Consider the following 13,612-nt stretch of genomic DNA (forward strand, 5'->3'; position numbering starts at 1 on the left):
CAAATATTAAGTTACATAGATCAACAGGAAAATAAAATATTAGACACTCAATTCATTAGCAGAAACTAATTTTTCTTTTAGCATGAAAGATTGAGAGAAGGAAAAAATTCACACTTGTAACAACAATAGTTGGCAAACAACTTCCAATAAAAATAGGGAAAAAATTATAGAATTTTTGGGAATTTTATGATTACGAATTATTTGAGCTATAAGAACAAAGCATGTCTATCTTAAAAAACAAATATTTACTAATGGTTATATTCAATACACCCTATACAAGACAAACACAACATTTTGCTATAAGTACTTAGTAGCTCACTCCCACATTTTTCCACCTTCTCTTTTAACTTGTACCCCAAAGTGCAAACATTCAATTAACTTTAAGATGTTTTTGTCTGGAGACGTTGAAGATATGTGCTTCTGTCATAATGTGGACTTTACATGAACTTTTCAACCAGAGGTTTGTGATTTTCAAAATGGAGGTTTTCATAATAGCACAAAATGAGATTTATAGAAAGACATTAAAAACTCATTATCAGGCTTGGCCAAAACCCAACAGAATCAGTGGTTATACAAATCTGATGTATATTATTTTAAATGTGAGAGATATAAACATAAAGTAGCAGGCAAATAGCCATACGGGTCCTACTATCAATGTTTGAAATGACTGAAGGGATAAACCACAGAAGATCTAGACTGTTTTTCTTAGTTCCTGAATTTTAATTCTATATGATATCAAAAAAATACAAAGTATTGTGGCTGGGTATTTTGGCACCCAATCTCTTAATTTTTTTTACATATTGATAAGATTCTGGCATGTGAACAGATTTGAAGAAGACTTATAACTCTATATGGCACGCTTTCTGGAAAGGTCAATTGATGAAAATGATAAGCATATTTTAAACGCTGAACAGCAAGCGTCTTTTGCTAAGTTTCCAAACAGGCAGATGATAATCCAAACACACAGCCTGCATTTCTGCCAAGCTTGAGCTCTGATAGAACTGCTTATCAATATCAATACTCCAATGAAAGCTTCATTAGACTTCCCATTCGCCAAGCCTACGTGTTGGCTAATACGTATGATTAAGCTCCGTATCTAAGGCAATACCAACAGGCAGCCCAGTTTTATGACTATAGCAGCAGTTTCTATGACTACTGGTAAATAGGAACTGCAGCTGGAGTTTAGGACAAGAGCTGCTTGCTTTTAAAAGCTCAACTCCACTTTTGTCTTACAAACTTTCTGCATCTTTATATCTCATGCCACCTTCAATTAATGCTAGAACAACATGCATTAGAGCTCTCCCAAGACCTGCAACAAGATGACAGTGATACAACAACCACTTTCTTCAAGAAACTTTATCTTCACAAGACATAACTAGTCATCAACAGACTGGCTGGAAGGTAGTGCACCACCATCAAATGGTCAATCCAGAACCCAGATGTTTTCTTTCAACACAAGAGCAGTGTGGTAAGTTGCTTCACATATTCTTACTATTATGGTAATGCCATACTTTTTAAGTCCCTCTTTAAATTTGTTTAGGGTCACACTGGTTAGATTGTCCAGTGTACAACTTCACAAGAATTGGTCAGTTCATCTGAGCCATGCTTAGTTAAAATATTCAATAGGATGATGAAAGAATTGAAAAAAAAAAAGAATACATAATACAGAAGAGAGGTAAAGAAACTGTAGCCTAATTCAATATACTACACTTTTAAGTCTCACTGCTTTGAGCAAGACGTTGGGAGTAATGTGAGATGAAATGAACCCCCCCAGCAAGCAGCAGTAACTCTTTATTCCTGTAATGAGGCAAGAGAAAGGAAGTTCCCCCAGGTTTAGCCCATCTAGGTCAGAATGCTTGTAAAGTGCTTTCCTTATTTTAATTCCATCCTCCTGTGTCCTAGTTAACCCCTCTTATGGAGCTTCTTGGTGGAATAGTAATGAATTTCTATAGTTCACTTGTCTGTATAGAGGTCATGCTGTGTTCCTCACAAGTCTCCCCTGCCCTTCCAAAATGTAATAAATATGTGACTAAGAACACCACAGAACCGCTCAATCTACAGCCAGGGTGTTCTCTTTTGGGGGGGCTGTTGGTTTTATTTCATGTTTTTTGTTTTTCCATCAAGGACATCAGAAGAAACTTCCACAATTATACCTTTACCCTCAGTTCTAGTGGATGGCTCCTTAATTTTCACATTTCACTTTAATTGCTTAAAGTTTAGAGTTAAACTATAGATTTACCTTCCCGCTGAACAATACAGGAAATTAGTAACACTTCTGATGATACTAGTCCCATCTCTCATGCAATACTGTCTCGTATTTTATTCTTTTCTGTGCTATATATTTATTAAGTTCATTCTGGGGGAGAGAGGGGCAGAGGGAGAGGGAGAGAGGGAATTTTAAACAGGCTCCATGGCCAGTGCAGAGCCCAATGTGGGGCTCAATCTCACGACACTGAGATCATGACCTGAGCAGAAATCAAGAGTCTGACACCTGACTGGAACCACCCAGGTGCCCCTATTTTCTGTGCTTTTTAAAAACACACATATTAAATGCTGCTATGGTTATTACTATTTAGATTTAACCATGTTTATTATTCATGTAATTACCTTCTCGTGTTTCAGATGTTCCTTCTCTCCCTGATTTTCTGCATCTGAAATACAAACTTCAGAAGTTCTTTCCCTGACAAAAGAATGTAGTGGCAAATTCTCTCTTTTTTTTTTTTTTTTTCATACAGGATAAAAGTTAGCTGGGGATATAATTGTAGGTTCAAAGCATTTTCCTTTTACTCTGAAGATATTATTTTGTAGGCTTCTGTTGTTGCTGTTGTTAGCTCTTATATTCCTCCTTTTACAATTGCAATGTAAGGTGTTGTTTTCATTTAACCTGCTTGATATCCAGTGTTTCCTGAATATGAGGCTTCATGTCTTTCAACAGTTCTGGGGGAAAAATTCAGCCATTACTTTTCCAATATTGCCTATCCCCATTCTCTCTCTTCTCTCATATTGTAACCCCAATGTCATGCCACCTTATTACATTTTTCCTGTCTTTACACTGTTGGTCCTTCTGGGTAAGCAACCCTGAAGGAATTCTGGGTAATTCCTTCAGAGTTACCTTCCAGTTCAACTAATTCTCTAATCAGCTGCATCTAATATGCTGTTTTCCCTGTTCATTTTGTTTTTATAAGTTCTTTTTAAGTCTTTGACAAGTTTGTGTGTCCAATTTGATGGTTTCTTGTTCAAGTTTTAGATTTGATAATTTTTCTTTACAGCATTTTAAATACAGTTATGCTCTATGTCTTATAATTTCCAACATCTGAAATGGGGGAGAGAGGAGGCCAATTTTGTTGTTGCTTTTGTTACTGACCTTCACTCACAATGACTTTTTCTCATATGTTTTACAATTCTGGATTGTGAGCTCATGCTTGGCTAATGTTAATCTGTGGGAATTCTGATGGGCTTGGGCTGAGAATATCTTCCTCCATAGGGATTTTCTTTTGCTTCTGTCAGGAGTCTTGGGGCTCTCTTAACAGCTAGGCACTCTAAATTCTTTCTGTTGGCTTCTGCAACCATGTGAGTTATGTAAATTTAAACCTAAAATTACAGAATTTTCAGAGGACTTTTTCATCCCCATCCAGAGCCAAAGCCAACAGTTGTCCTTGCAAGTCTTTCTTTGCTGGAGGCAGTGTTTTTTTTTCACCTAGCCCGTTACTGAGGTTGAAGTGCTTTGAGTGTCTTGAGTACGTGGGGAATCGCAATTCCTATGCTGCACCTTTCATAGCCCCAAAGCATTGTTTCCTGATCCCCAAGTGGCTCCATGTTCTTTTTTTAGCAACATCTTCTCCAGCATTTTAGGTCAATTTTTGTGGTAGAAGAGATATTTTTTCCTCCCAAAAGTGTATATTTATAATCTTCCTGATCTAATTAGTTACTATAGAATCATCTATACCTGTAGTCTTTAGGACTTTATCGCTGGCATTATTAATTCAGTGTTATTTCCCTATCTTTATTTTTTTTTAATTTTTTTTTTTTTTTTTTTAATGATAGTCACAGAGAGAGAAAGAGAGGCAGAGACACAGGCAGAGGGAGAAGCAGGCTCCATGCACCGGGAGCCCGATGTGGGATTCGATCCCGGGTCTCCAGGATCGCGCCCTGGGCCAAAGGCAGGCGCCAAACCGCTGCACCACCCAGGGATCCCTATTTCCCTATCTTTAAAACAAAACAGAAAAAGGCTTCTTTTAGGTTACCTCTATTAAGCTTCAAAATTTAACTAACCAAAGTTGTTTTAGGCTAAGGTTCTTTTACTACTCAACTTTATAGATAAGTCTCCAAAGCATTACGTAAATGAAAGAAGGAAAGGCTACATATGCAATAACTCCATTTATATGACATTCTGGCAAAGGCAAATTATAGAAACTAAAGAGTGATCAGTGGTTGTCAGAAGCTGGGAGTCGGAGGGGTTAACAAAGTGCACAGGAGAATTTTTTTCAGATGGCTCTTGAACATGAAGTATAAACATGAGGCTCTCCAGAGATATGAAAGGCAAGGTCAGGGAAGTCATCAAGGAAATTCAATGGAAGGAGCAGTGTAGAGAGATGGGGTATTGCAGATTTTTCACAAGGAACATTCAGTCTTTAGGCGGGGACAGCTGACCCCCTTTGAATGGCTAACGTTTGGACTTCCATGTCGGGGTGGGGGTCTGATGCTTCAAGCGATGTTCTGGCAAATGGGGAAATGCTACTGCCAGTGGTGAGGCCTTCCCACTGATTTCAGTGCTTAATCCCAGGTCACCGAGGTGGGGCCTGCCTCCGGCTGTCAGACTGTGCCTATCAGGTCAGAGGGTGGACTAAGGGAGCTCTGTGTTCATGAAGGGTCATATAAACCTGGCAGGGTATTTGGGACAGAGGACTTTCATACTCATTCCACATTCATTTTTTTAAAAAGTTAAAGATATTTGTTGTTGTAGAAACTCTCTGGAAAACCTAAGGAATTTTAAAATGATAAATCTAGATGACAACAAAGAGAAACAATCCCTACTGAATTCAGTGTGTGTGTGTGGAGAGAGAATCTTCTATTGTAAGTAACTTTCAAACAAATGCTTTTACTATAGTTGAAAATAATGATATGCTGCTATTCTAATTATAATGAATATTTTTCATTTTCCTAGTCTTTATCCATACAATGGTGTGTGTACACACACACACTCTTTATCTGCATTAAAAAGAAAAATATGAAAGAAGGTAACATGAACAGTAAAAAACTACCTTAGATCTGGGATATGGAGCAGGATATTTTCTCTACTCCTTGTGCAGGTCAGTTTTCATGCCTCAGAAATGCGGGAGATGGAATAGATGGCCTGGAAGGGCTGTCAGTTCTAAGGTTATACGCCTTCGAATCTAGGAAGAACCTCTTTGTGACCTAAAGGCAGGGAGGGTTAGCAGAGCCACAGTGGCCTGCCATAGCTAACCTACCATAATTCCCCCACCTCCCATCACCAATGAACCGATCTAATGTGTCTCTCACTTCTCTTCACTCAACCTGTCAACTTACTGCTTTCAAAGCTCACCTAAGTGTCTCAGCTATCCTGAAAACCAAGACAAAGAGCAAAGTGAATCTAGAGTCTTTTGCCAGACTAAGGGAGACTGACAAGTTGAAAAGAGAGGAATGAACATGAAGGATGAAAATGATGATGTAAAAGGGAGGGAGAGTGGGCTCGAATGAGGTGGCCAGGGCTACTTCCTACAAAGCACTGGTTCCCAGTATAGCCTAGGGACACAACATTTGTTGAATGACTGGGTGTTTGCTTGAGGACTGAATATATCAACTGTTAGACCTATAGAAGTTTTACTTGAGAAAAATGTATTTAAAAAGTAAGCCATCATTTTTGAGCAAAAGCACCTTAAGGTCAAATCCTAGTCCTTAAGGTACATCTTCAAAATATATATCCCTTGGAGGGTATCATTTTCTTTTTTTTTCTTTCCTTTTTTTTTTTTTTTTTTTAAAGTGAGAAGGAAATTGGTTCTTATCTCTTTTAAAGGTACATTATAAACTAGGATTACAAGTTCTTTGGGTTTCTTTTCTTTTTTTTCTTTTTTCTTTTTTTTTTTTTTTTACATTGTAGTTCCAAAAGACTTCCTCCAAAATTGATATATCTGTCTATAGAAAAACTAAGACAAGTTACATTTTGTTCCCAAGAGTTGACTTCTAAATATCTCTATAAAGATCTTCACTGGGATTTATTAACATTTTATTTATTTTTTTTAAAGCAGATTCCACACCCAATATGGGGCTTGAACTCACAATCCTGAGATCAAGAGTCATGTGCTCTACTGACTGAGACAGCCAAGCCCCCTATTAACATGTTAGCTCATGAAAGCTGGATATAAACAGTAGAGGTGTAGTAGGTTCAATTTATTCAGAACATTCAATAGTGATACTGATTCCTATATAACACCTGAAGAGGAAGTAAAGGGGAACAAAAAGTTCTAGTATATTCCTCACAGCATTCTGTGATGGCATAGAACTACAAACACCCTGGGCTTGTATGTGGACCATACTAGTGTGCTTTGTTTCACAGATTTGGAAATAGAGCAACCTGGAGTGAGATGTTGAAAGTCTGTATATTCATGCTTTTACTCACTGTCAACACTCTTCACTGAGCAAAGCTGAGGGTCCGGATCCTTTCATTTGGCAGTACACATACTGTCTCTGGCAAAGATGCCAACATGGGGACTGGCCACTGGATTATACAAGTAATTTCTTGAAAATGATTTGTGCAGAAGTCCACCCACCCATAAAGACAGGCTGACCACTGTAACCAGGACTCCCACACTCAGTACTCTTTGTCTATACATGTAAAGCAAAATGCTCATTTAATTACCATCTTATCAAAGCTTTTGACTTAGGGGGAGACTGTGGTCATGAAACTGCTCTGATTTTTCAAAAAGTGACTTACTTTTAGAAAATAGGCTCAAATGTATTCATTTTGCAAAGAGAGGTCAGTAATTTGTCAAACAGCAAGGAGGAATCCCTGACATTGGAATAAACTCTTAGAGACAATAAAGACTAATAGAAGGGAAGGTTCAGGCTTGTGCAGTGAACTTCTCAACCTCAGGGTGATGGGCTGCGCAGTGAAATGAGAGGCAAGATTCTCAGTTACATTATTTTTTTTAAACATTTTATTTATTTATTAGAGACAGAGAGAGAGAGAGAGAGGCAGAGGCACAGGCAGAGGGAGAAGCAGGCTCCATGCAGGGAGTCGGACTTGGGACTCGATCTGGGGTCTCCAGGATCATGCCCTGGGCTGAAGGCGGTGCTAAACCGCTGAACCACCCGGGCTACCCTCTCAGTTACATTATTAATGAAGACATAGATTTGTTTAATGCTGAGACTTCCTTTCAGTGCACTGCTATGAAAAAAAAAATGAGATTCCTTTCCTCAAGGTAAGCAGATAACATTTTTATATTAGTTACCATAAATAGGTTATGTTTTGTTGTACGTAGAAAATTGTTCAATTCTCATTCATTTATTCTAGTGAAACTGTTTCATGACACAATCTCATTGTAAGACACCCATTCCCATGGTGGTCAGCTCACTTGATGGTCAAAATGTTATATAATGATAATGCTATACATAGAGAACTCTACAGTTTACACAGAGCTTTCATGTATATTATTTTATTTGACGCAGATAATCAAAGGGTCAAAATGAAGAGTATCTGGATTTGTGGACTCTTAAATCTTATTGTCCATTACATGTCACACCAAAGATTTACTGCTACTAACATATACGCATACATACACACACACACACACACACACACACACACACACACCAGGATGTATGTTGCCAAGTTGGGAAGAGGGTTATTGGGTTATTTTTAAGTTTTCCTTAAGGACACCCTACGTTTTTCTATCTTTTTCTCTTCCTTTAATTCTGAATTCTTTCTGCAGTCTATTCTTTCTATATTCTTGTTAACACCCACATTAAATAAAGACAATAAAGAGAGTCCAGCTTTAACTTGGGTAAGATTAAGAGTCCCCAGAGCTAGTCAGACTAATCTATATTGCTAGGTCTCTCCTGCAGATCTAACCCTCATTCAATACATAGTTGCCGTTACAGTAAATTCTATCTGGTGGAAAAGTACAGAAAGTGCTGGAGAGTCCTCAGCAGGATGTGAATGAATCAAGTTTTTGAAAACACAAGCACTGACACTCAAGAGTAGTATAAACTGCCAAAAAGTGGCCCAGAAAAAGGAAAATATTAAATTCTTACTTTGGATTGCAGAGCTTAGTTAGATAATATTTACCCCAAATTTCCTAGCTTTGACTTTATTTATGACTATTTTCTACCATCCCTGGAAAAACAGATGTCTTTGAATGTTTACATTCACTCTGAAATCAAATAAAGAGTGGTCTAGCTTTTAAAAATCAGTTAACTTATCACATAATTATACTAGCATTTCCCATGTACTATACGAAGCTATAGATTTTAATATTTACATTTTATAAATCCACTGATACAAATGTTATCATAAACTATTCCTGGAGAAAAGCTAATATAAGTGAACTTCCTGTTATATCCTTTTCAACAAAAACTCTTGTGTATTTAAACTTATTTTTACTTAACTACTACATAGATCATGCTTTCATTTAACCTGCTTATAGGAAAGAGAAGGTTAACTAGTTCACCACATTATTTTTGCAGAGATTCCATGTTAATTTCCTCTCCAATTTTTCTCATTGCCTAGTAGCAGTTACTTTTTTAGTTGTAAAGTTTTATTTTTTAATAGCTTATGTAAAACCCATATGCACTCAACTTCTGTCTAAATAATATAATTTCTAAAAATTTCTCTAAGATTTGTTAGAGCTTACCAAATGTTCACATTTTTCTTCTACAGGAATAGTATAAACCTGTCATGGAATAATATTTGTACCTCAGTTACATTTTAGAAAAGAGTCATAGATTTAGGGGGACTAGTGATTATATGATTCTATATTTATGTTCAGTATTTTACTTCAATAACGTGGTTTATAGCATAAGAGGCACAAATACTTTTTAACCCTCTGACTGAAGAACAAGATAGAAAAAGATATATTTTATTTCAGCAAAAGAAATAAGCAAAAAAATACTTTAATAATAACTAACCCTCATAATCGGAAGGATAAAACTTAGAGAATATTTAAAATTCTAAACTCACAAGTTTAGAATTGTGAATATCCATGAAACCCAAAGGATGTGCATTCAACAGAATTGGCTTTCAACATCCCAGTTATTTTGTTTATTGTTATATCATAAACACTAGACCTTCATAACCACATGACCTCCCCCATATGGAATTCCATTGTTACCTGAAGAACATCAGGCAACTTGTAACCTTTCCAACTTCCAGATATAGATCAGGATAAAATTAATAACCCTCTTCTACTCTATAGGACCACTGTGAAGACTGACCTTTTCTTACCGTAACTTGCTTCAATCGATCATAGGCATCATATTATTTCCCCTATTCCACAAGTTTTCAAAACATCTTTATGAAATCAAGAGTGAAGCAAATTGCTCATGATGTTCTACCCTTGTGATGTTTGATATTTTTGCTGTTTAGACAAATGAAATGCTCATTAGAAATTGCTCATTAGAAATGAGCCAGTTTTCCTGAATTCTAAGTGACTGATTCTAGCACTGTTTCTTCTCAAAAAGACAATTCTCATTTTTATGATAAAAGATTGCATCAGGAGTTTAAATTTAAACCTTCATTTATCAAAAAAAAAAAAAAGTCCATATACATTAGACCTTAGCAATGGCTTATGTTTTACATTTCAGATGGATATGTTCTAAATATCTAGCCCAAATTACATGGACAGTATGAAAAACATTTTCACTACAAAAGGCTAGGAAACTGTTTAACTTATTGGTGCGTCTACATTATGGTAAATTTAGTTAATGGAAACTGGTAACTTCAGAGCCTTTCATTCCTCTGAAACCCTATAGAAGTTACAAATCTCATCATCAGAGGCTGGATTTGGAAGCTGATATCTTCTTCACCAGAACGGAACAGTGCGTCTTCTGACTATAAACAGTGCTAAAAATAGCTCCCGAAAGGCATCATTTTGTGTGATATTATTTCACCAAAAGAGAAGAAAAATATATCTTTAATCCTGAACAAAACCTCTTCAAAGTTTATGTTCTCAATAAACCTTTTACTGAGAACTGCAAATATAACTTAGTAATGCAATAAATGCCCTAACAAATATATCAGATTTTTCACTTAATGCTTTTTACAGGCTTAAACCAAATGGAGTAAAAGGAAATCACCTTTTACAGTCCAACTCCTACAGGAAGAATGCCTTGCTGTTACGCTTTTTAAAGAAGGCATGGTGAATTTATATCAACTCTGGCGAATCTTGGGGCATGATAAAAGGAAGAAAAATACCAGCACGGTGAACATTCCACAGAACTCTCTTCACATGTTTATTTCCTTAGCGACTGGACATGATCCAAAATATTGAGAAAAATGTAAAAAGAAAAGAAAATTAAGGTAAAAGATATACAGTTTAGCACCCATGCTGATGATATGAAAGAGATGTTCCCCTACTCCTTAAAAAAAAAAAAAGAAAAAGAATTGTCATCTTAGAGATTAAGGATATTAAATGGTTATGATTTGAGAAAATCACCCAAACCAGTGCTCCCATTAAATCAGTACAAAAGAAAAATTGGTTAGGTCAGAGCTCATTATGGGTTGTTGAAGTGTAGTTCAAGGCAAATGAAGAATATACTTTCTGGGGACTCTTATTTCAGCTTCTTTATCTTATGATATTGCATCTGGGATTTGAAAATATATGATTTCATTAGGATGTGAAAAAGAACCGGCCTGTATGCTTATGTCCAAAACAAGAATTGGATTAGGACTGTTGAATAGCTGGGCATCCTCTATAAAGGGCCTGATGATCTTTAGGAAGAAAAGTCAAGATATCTTTCAGTGCTTACTGCTCCTGCAAGGAGCCTCTTATCCTCCCTGTCATAGCATGTCTTCTAGACTCCACTCTGAATCAACTGTCTCTTGAATGATCTGATCTCCCCTAGTTATCACAAAGGATATGACCAGTTAGCAAATGACACTCTTTTTTTAAAAAAGATTCTAATTATTTTTTTAATTAATTAATTTGAGAGAGAGCGAGCATGCGTGCATGGGTGCATGCGAGAGTGAGCGTGGGGAGGAGCAGAGGGAGAGGGAGAAGCAGACTCTGAGCTGAGCAGGAGCCCGACACAGGGCTCGACCCCACAACCCTGAAATATGACCTGAGCTGAAATCAAGAGTTGGATACTCAACCTACTGAGCCACATAGGCACCCACCCTTGTTTTAAGTACTGTGGGAAGGTATACAAAACAGGACAAAAGCATTTATTTATTGAACATTTACCATGTTTTAGAGACTTATCACATTGTCTCCCTATTCTGTATATCCAGCTACAAGATGATCATCACCACATTTCCTTACAGATGAAGAAACTGAGGCTCAGAAAGGAGCAAACACAGCCAAGGTCACACAGCAAGTGAGGGGCAGAGTGTGTTCTATGCCTCAAATGCTGGTGGCCTCTTCTGTATGTCATCCTTCTAAAGGTTTGATTAGTAACTTTTTTTTCTCCTTATAAAAGTAAGACATGGTCACTCAAGAGAATTTAGAAAACCCTGAACCATGTAAAGGAAAATAAAACATCTCATAAGTCTACCATCTGGAAGTTATGAATTTTTATCAGTTAGATATGTTTACTCCTGTGTGTGTAGGTCTGAGCAAATGTATCATTTCTTTGTAATTTTTATCACCTCATATATTTTTTACATGATAAAATTTCCTTTCAAAACCTGAATTTTAAAAGCTCTCTTTAAACTCTTGAAAGTCAAACTCAAGCCCATATTGAGGTCATAATAGCTTTTTGTGTTTCCCCCTAGTGAAGAAAAAAACATATAAGTAACAAATTTGGACACTGTAAATATTTTTTTCCTGTTGATGGTGTATGACCCCCCCCCCCCCCCCCGTTAATGGTATATGCTTTTTAATTTTTTTCCTTTTTTTTTACACATGGGGTATTTACTTTTCACTCACTAAATATTGTAGTTAGTTTTACCAAATCTCCACATGCAAAAACATGGTTGTAGGCATTTTATATCAGGCCAAGTCCTGGTGATCCACTCAGCTTTGCAACTCACACTGGGGTAGCTAGGATGAAAAAAACATGTTTTTTCCACACAGCTCTCTTTTTACTGTATTTATATACACAAAGTTTGCTGCACCAAGAACTTCCACTAAGAGGAGAAAATAAGGGGTGGGTGCCTGGGTGTCTCAGTCGGTTAAACATCTGCCTTCAGCTTGGGTCATGATTCTGGGGTCCTGGGATAGAGTCCCACATCAAGCTCCCTGCTCCATGGGGAGCCTGCTTCTCCCTCTCCCTCTGCCTCTGCCTACCACTCCCCCTGCTTGTGTGCTCTTTCTCTCTGCCAAGTGAATAAATATAAATCTTAAAAAAAAAAAAAAAAAGAGGAAAAAATAAGCCTTCAAAGATAGGGAAAAATTGTTGGTATTTCTTCATAGGCACATAGGTACAGCTGTAGTAGAAGTTAGATGGGAATTTGAAAGTATTCTTCTCTTAAAACTTGTTATCACACAGCTTCTGAGGTTCAGGAATCCTGGGGCAGCTTAACTGGATAGTTCTGGCTCACAGTCTCTCACAAGGCAGCAGTCAAGTAGATGTCCAGAGCTACAGTCATTTGAAGCTTGACTGGGCTTGGTGAATCCACTCCTGGGATGTCTCACTCACATGGCTGCTGGCAGGCATTAGCTCTTTACCATGTGGGCCTCTCCATAGGGCTATTCATGTGACTTGGCAGCTGGCTTCTGCACAGCCAGTGATTACACAGACAGAGAGGGAGTCAGAGCTAAGGAAGGGACTGTGCAGTCTTTTATAACGTAACTTCAGAACTAACATGCCATCATTTCTGCCCCATGCTATTTCTTGATCACCAAGACCAATCCAAGTACAACGTGGGAAGGACTCCCCAAGGGTGTAAAGACCAAAAGACAGGGATCACTGGGGGCCTCTGGAGGCTACTGAACCATGCTGATGATTATAGAAGGTATCTGGGTTTTTAAAAATTGTGGTAAAATATATATAAAATATAAATAAGCTATATATATAAAATATATATAAGCTAAAATTTGCCATTTTAAGCCTTTTTCAGTTTACGATTCAGTAGCATTAATTACATTCACAATATTGTCCAACCACTACTAATATCTATTTCAAAACCCTTTCATCATCCCAAACAGAAACTCTATACTAATTAAGCAACATCTTTTTCTTATTAAAAAACTGTGACAGTGATATTAAAGACAATTTTCAGAAAGTAAAAAAAGAATCACCCCAAATTCTACCACCCTAACACAACTGTTTTCATCTTGTATATTACATTTCAGTTACAGTTCACAGATGTAATTTTATATTTAATATGTTAATGTGCATATAATTTTTTATTCTGCTTTTTTCTTTCAGAAAACACACGAAGCATTCTTTATATTTTCAGTCTTCATAACGCCATCCTAACATTGTTGTATAATAT

At 37.0% G+C, this 13,612-nt stretch overlaps 1 protein-coding gene, 1 long non-coding RNA gene and 1 pseudogene across 10 annotated transcripts in view; 1 reads left to right on the forward strand and 2 right to left on the reverse strand.

Moving 5' to 3' along the window:
• CDK14 (cyclin dependent kinase 14) overlaps positions 1-13,612 on the reverse strand; it is a 721,193-nt gene that overhangs the window by 95,593 nt on the left and 611,988 nt on the right. The gene's annotated exons all lie outside the window — the stretch shown is intronic.
• On the reverse strand, positions 1,071-4,682 carry LOC140608525 (protein tyrosine phosphatase type IVA 1 pseudogene; annotated as a pseudogene).
• LOC140609102 (uncharacterized) lies at positions 7,080-11,834 on the forward strand. The gene is made up of 3 exons (XR_012011062.1): positions 7,080-7,439; positions 10,281-10,534; positions 11,465-11,834. It is a non-coding gene; the product is annotated as an uncharacterized lncRNA (long non-coding RNA).

Source organism: Canis lupus, chromosome 18 (assembly GCF_048164855.1).
Source record: "Canis lupus baileyi chromosome 18, mCanLup2.hap1, whole genome shotgun sequence".
NCBI classification, from domain to species: Eukaryota; Metazoa; Chordata; class Mammalia; order Carnivora; family Canidae; genus Canis; species Canis lupus.